The following is a 6,610-nucleotide window of genomic DNA, read 5'->3' on the forward strand; positions in this document are numbered from 1 at the left end:
CTGAATCCTGTGGACAAATAACGGAGGCAGACGACACTTTAGTGACTTCCCAAGGTAAACAAAACACAGAAATATTTCCACAGACACATTCCTTTGCGAGATAATGCCATTCAAGATGAGGTCATTGGCAAAGATCCTGGTTAATCCCTTACAAAAAGACCAGAACGGCAATAAAAGAACAGTTCAACCCCCTTATGGCCTGGGGACTTGGATCACATTCAAAAGTGGCACAAATCCAACTGATCTGCAGTATGTTTCCAAAATGTAAGAAATATGACCCGAAAATATCCTCTGAAAGGAAATCCTAGAAATAAATACGAAAAGTGTGGGTTTAAGGACAGCTTAACAGATTATGTGTTAAAAGCCCATGTGGAAAAAGATCAGAAACAACCCGAGGTGAGAACTCCACAAATATTTTAAACAAAACACCACCCTTTGGGATATTAGCAAATTTGCCCTTCCCTCGATTTCCTTGCTAAAAAAATATTAGCTCTCTTGTCGGAAAGAATATTTTCCTTCTGTTAAACACTTTGGAGGTGTCGTCGGTTTAGGCTCAGACAACAATGCGCAACAATGCAAAGCACTAGAGCAACAATGCAAAGCACTAGAGCAACAATGACAGAACAAGTTTTTTCAGGAGTTGAAATGTTGGTTTTATTATTTCTGTTGTGAGTATGTATCTGTAAATACTGCTGGCTTGATTGGATATGAGCATTGAAATACTGTAAACCCAGAAAGACTTGTATGCCTTTTATTTGCATTTTTCACATTTACAAATAATCATGATTATATATCACACTTTCGCAGTAACAAAAAAAAAATAATTGAAATTACTATTGCGGGATGCCAGAGTTGTCAAAGGGCCAGGACGAGGGCCTCTTTAACATAACTACCAGAGTCACAATCAAGTGAGTAAGGGTCTTTAATCATGCCAATCAAGGGTTTGAATAAGGGTCTCGTGCCCTGGGGTGGTTGATTGAACAGCAGGATCCTTATACCATGACATAATCTCTGGTCTACCCCCAGGCAATGGTTACGCGAACACACGTCACAATAGTTCACCTTTTCATCCACAGGGGGCTCCATTGAGCCCGTCTCCAGAATTCGGTATTGTATAAATTTAGGATGGCATGATCTCACCCTGACCAATTTAGATAGCAGCCACTCAGTTAGAAGGACAATATTTCTTTTATAGTTCAGAATTAACAATTCTCCTTTACCCATGTAATGAGGACACCTCCCTCTGAGGGGCAGTTTTATTTCTCAATTCATGGTGTGTAGGACACCTTCAGCACCATCAGGCATACATCCAAGTCAGATTTTTTCAAGTTTTTTAGTTTTGATTTCAATAGTGATTAGAGAACAACAAATAAAGCCACAAATAAGAGGAGGCACGCACGCCTCTGCACCACCCCTTGGTGCACCCCAGAATGCTGATCTAGGGATTCTGGAAATTTCCATTCCTGGCATTGATACATGAACATGTAATTTCATTTTCTATAACCAGAATCCCACATTCAAGGGTTAACCGAATTTAGAACGAGTTGAGCAAGACTACACCCCTTACTTGTGGCCGTATCTCGACCCTCTCCAATTTCAAGCCGAAAAGATAGCCGCATCTCTCTCAGCCGACACAAGTGTGAAGAGGCATCATCGCCTCAATAGTTCCCATACTCCGTCACAAAAGAAACCCCTCAACACGTCCACAATCCAAAATAACATTGAATAGAGATTTGAAAATTAGCATATTTTTGAAACTGATACGGAATAAGATTAGGGATTTAAATCGATTAAATGATTCTGAGCCGTCTCCTCCACTTTAAATTATTGCATCATTTCCTCCATCTCGCAGGCCAATAGTTTTGTTCGAAATTGCGATATTTTTGGAGGTTCCAAAAATACTGTAATTGAGCCTCTAAAATGATATGCTTGGACCCTTTGATGAATTTTGATTCAAATTCTTGCTCGCACGTATTCGTCCAAATTTTCTCCAACTTTGCCGATGGACTTTCAAAATCATGGGTAACATCTAGACCAGGTGATAAATCAGATTCTTAACTGAATCATATTTAAGCATGTGAAAAAAGGTCCATGTATCAGAAGCGATACCATTTTAAAGGTCAAATCGAGCTCAGTTACTGGTAATGGACTAGACAGTAAAGTGTTTTCCGCAAGGTCACTAGCAAACGTGCCCTTCATACATGTACGACATTGGATATTTCCTTTAAAATATCACAAACAGATGAGTATGCCTGATTAACTTTCAGCACTTCTCACAAAATCTAATCGACCATGTCAACGGATTTTCCAGATAGAAATTTTCAAATCTTAACCCGAGAAATTGAAAAGGCATCACAACTGATCAAAAATTCTTAAGATGCCATTGAAAATTAAACGAATTGAATTATTCCCATGACCCAGCCTCTCTCACTGCTTGTGTCATCCCTAATTGCCAATTAAAAGGTTTTAATCGTTGAACGAGAGATATTTTAGGAATGGAGCGAGAAGGCAATATGTTGTATCACTGCTGGATGTTACACTTGGCATGCTAGGCAGGAAGGGAGATACCCAATTTGGTTTCTATTTTTATTTCATTGGTTAGTGGCATCACTCCCCTCAGGTTGGTCGGTGATTAGGAGGCTCAGAATCTGGGGGTTGGTCCGGAGGAGGTTGACCGATGCTTTTCAAGGACCAAGATTAGCTGGACAAACAATAGAGGTCAGCTATAACAAGATTACCAGACAAGGGCGAGGAAGCTAAAATTAGCAGCTTACATAAACTTGTGAATGACACCACTTCCGATTGTGTCGGTGACATTTTGGGTTTGAGATGGCAGAGTTTATCTTGGACACAATCGTAATTTGTCAGGAGGAATGACGGTTGTGACAATGCAGCCACAGTGAATGTGACGGGAGGAATTCACTTATTCAGGTGGCATTTGACTGCTGCCCTAAGAGATCTATACGAGAGTAAAGTAAATATAAAACTAAAGAAATCACTTGCTGTGGTCATTTGGAAAGGCTTGAAGTGAAGTGGGGTGGTGACTAGATAGATTTAAAGATATGATGTGCTTTTCATTTTGGCTTTCAAGATGATAATAGAAATTCTTTTGTTCTGGCCTTTGACAATGTGTGAGAGGTCTTGACATGAAGTGGTCAAGAAACATGATAAAGACCTTGATAAGACACGGTAAAAGACACCAGACAATGCCTCTCGAGCCATTGTCTGGCGTCATTTACTGTGAAGATCTATCAGGTGGTTCCAGCGTATTTGGCAAAGGGCCTATAGATCTCCTGTAATCACCAAGGTGGAAAATTATCCATAGTTTTGAAAAATTAAAACTCACCATTTTGTGCCAAGGAGTCTGATGATACGGACTTGGCAATCTCCTTCAGTCTCAGCAACCGTGCTGCCAGCTCGTCAATCTCTCCCTGAAGACTTTTAGAATCCACACAAGATGAATTCCGCGTCGACACGGAGAGCGAACTCGAACTGTTATATTTTTCAAATTTTGGAAACTCGCTGCCGTAACAATTTTCATAAATTCTGTCATTGAATGATTTCACCTTTGGACTGGAAGAGCATGATTCTGTAGCTGAATTTTGCTTAGCATTTCTGAAAGTGGGAACAAAGTCTGATTCTGGATCATGCAAATTTTCCGACTCAAAATCTCTCCTACTCTGGTCAGTCCAATTCTTTTGAGCTTTATTCTTGAATAGGTAGTTCTCAGCACCATCAAAGTTTTCATAAGTCCTTTTATCACTGTTGATATCGATATCAACAATCGTACAAGGCCTGCATCTATAGATACCAGATCTTGCTGACGCAACATCGTAGCTTTTACTTCGGCCGTGGTTTCTCATTATGGGATGGCCATCAGTCATATCAAGTCTTTTCCGCATTACACCATCAGGCAGAACTTCTGCTCCTTTAACAGAAATCACGTCATCCGGAACACACTCATAAAAGTCTTCTTTTTTGACAATATTATTATTCATTTCGACATAGTACCCACTTGGATCCTCCTTTTGCAAATAACCATTCATATCCAAATAATCATCGCTGAGATCGAATTGCGGAAGGTCCGATCTTGGCCTGGGGGCTGGAATCGTTGGACGATCAAACTTCACCCGATCCTTACGTGTCAAAGTGCCAGCACGACTTTTGGACCCTACTGCTTCATTCAGCCTGACATAAGACAAATCATTATCCGAAGACGACTTTTGCCGGCAGCTAAAGTTCCCAAAATCTGTCCGAGAGGAATATCTTTTTGGAACGACAGGTATCATAGACAAAGTTTGATGTCTCTCTGCATGCGATTCTGACGTTTTTTCCCTGATTCGTTGCTGCCTGTTAAGGTTGCGCACCCTGCCCTCTGAGAGGAATCCATACTCGTCACTTGGGTCGCTATTCCAGGGTTTACATCTGGCAATTTGTGATTGTCCATTATAGTTGTTCACAGGGTTTCGGTGAGGGGTTTGTGGCACTCGACATGGTGAGTTGACCTCCATGTTGATGTTGTTATCACACCTCTATGAGGACTCAAGAAACGCTTGGTCTCATGAGAGCAATCATCTGGAAAGGGACAACATCAATGTTAGCCTTAGCCTTGCGAGAATGTACACACTAAGCATCCAAGTGCATCATGTGCATGTCGTGCATGTTGTGCACTACAGATGGCGTGCATCGTCTTACAAAATGAAAAAACTTACCATCAATTAAATTGTCCAAATTCAAATTCTGCCATCAATAAATTCTGTTTCCACACTGAAGTTTTAATTTTGAATATGTCTTCTTACATCCTGACATGTCTACTGCTTGTGTCATTAATAATTTCATTCATGAAACAAACGGAGAACTTTGGAGAAAACCACACACTTCTGAGACTGAGTGACAGCTTCCTTGTTTGGATGAAGCGCCAACGAGTCTCGCGCAAGCCAGACCACGATTGTTAACAATAGAGCCGTTTCGAAACGCACAATGTGACGAACTAAGGTCCACGAATGCTTCAACGTAAGAGTATTGTTACGAGATAACATTAGTAGAGCATGTAGGAGACTCATTAAGTGTAGTTCGCCCCTAACTTCACTGAAAAGCTATTAAAATGATATGATTCTTTTCTAATTCTACTGTGATGTAGGCCTTGGGCCCTTTGATAAACAAATCCTTGGTTCCAGGTGGAAGTGTAATGAAATGTACTTTGCTTGGCATGGCCGAATTTCACTTCATGGCCTGGACACGAGGCCTGTTGGAAATTGACCTAGTATCCAGGCCATGTGGGACCTTGTGTCCATATCAGTCACTGTACAGTAGATTGAATGTTTACCTGGAGACAAGAATTTGTTTATCAAGAAGGGTATGGCCTAATTGGGGGATTGGCCACGTTGTTCTGATTAGCCCTTGACCCGTCCACCTCGGCAGTAGGGGCCTATAGTATCCCACAACTGATTGAGGAGCTCAAGGCCCCTCACAGTAGGCAAGGGTCAAGGGACGAAAGTGCATGAACTGATGAAGTAAAAATTATTATAGTGATATATATATGATTTAAGTGGTTGATATCCCATTGTTTAAAGATTTGATTAGACCAGTAAATTGATTGAAGTCGGCAGGCAAGGGTTTGTTGAATGCAAGACAAAATCGTAGCGCTAAAAATCGATGACGGTGACAATTGTTTTGAGAAAAACGCGACATGAATTGTCAGCCCAAATTGTCTTGGCTTCTTCAGTGACTTCTGACGTTCTGTTGCTAACCACCCCTTATTTCTATTTCTGAAAGGTTCATCAATAAATTGGCGCTTCCGAATTACTTGTGCATGGTAGTATTTTTGTGAAGTAGTCAAAATAACATTACCCCATCATGAATAATGAATACAATTATTGACTAAGTAGTGGTAAGGTTTTATTCAGGGTGTGTGGTTTCACCCTATTCATAGCTATTAGCAACGAAAAAAACTGCGATGGGCTGCTGAAAAGGCAGGGTAAATGGCTATAGTTGATGGCCAGCCATTGCAAGTGGATCTATGATACGACGGAGCATCATCGGTAGGTAGAAGATCGCTCTGATTCATCCTAAGAAATGATGGGTTGTAACAGCATGCTTCCTTGGTGTCGGAAAACAGGATGGGATTTTCAGTCAACTTGTGTCTATTCAAATTCAATGTCTTTAATGTCTACTTTGGTCTTATCATGCAGAATAGCGCCTCACATCAGTCAATTTAGACAGTCATTGTGCGAGTTGTGGTTACATATCAATTCAGCCTCTGTACTGGTCACAGCTAATTTCCTCACTGCATGAAATGAAATGAAAGGGGGGGGGTACAGTGAGCGAACTGAGGCCGAGGGTGCGATCCTGGAAGCAAAAGAGGTTGGGCTCTCTCAGAAAAGGATGCCAGATACGCACTATCCATGCATTTGAGGCCTAATATACTTCAATGAAGCATGACCAATTCTTATTGTCCATCAAAGTTGAGCTTAACTTTGGCTTCACTTTCTATAAAGGCCTACTATTCATAAACTTGATGTCAACCGATCACCCTATGGTTTGAATTCAAAGCAAATAAACAGGGCATATTATAAACTTATTCTGACGGTGACAATTGAAATGGTTCATC

The sequence above is a fragment of the Lineus longissimus genome, chromosome 1 (assembly GCF_910592395.1).
Source record: "Lineus longissimus chromosome 1, tnLinLong1.2, whole genome shotgun sequence".
NCBI classification, from domain to species: domain Eukaryota; kingdom Metazoa; phylum Nemertea; class Pilidiophora; order Heteronemertea; family Lineidae; genus Lineus; species Lineus longissimus.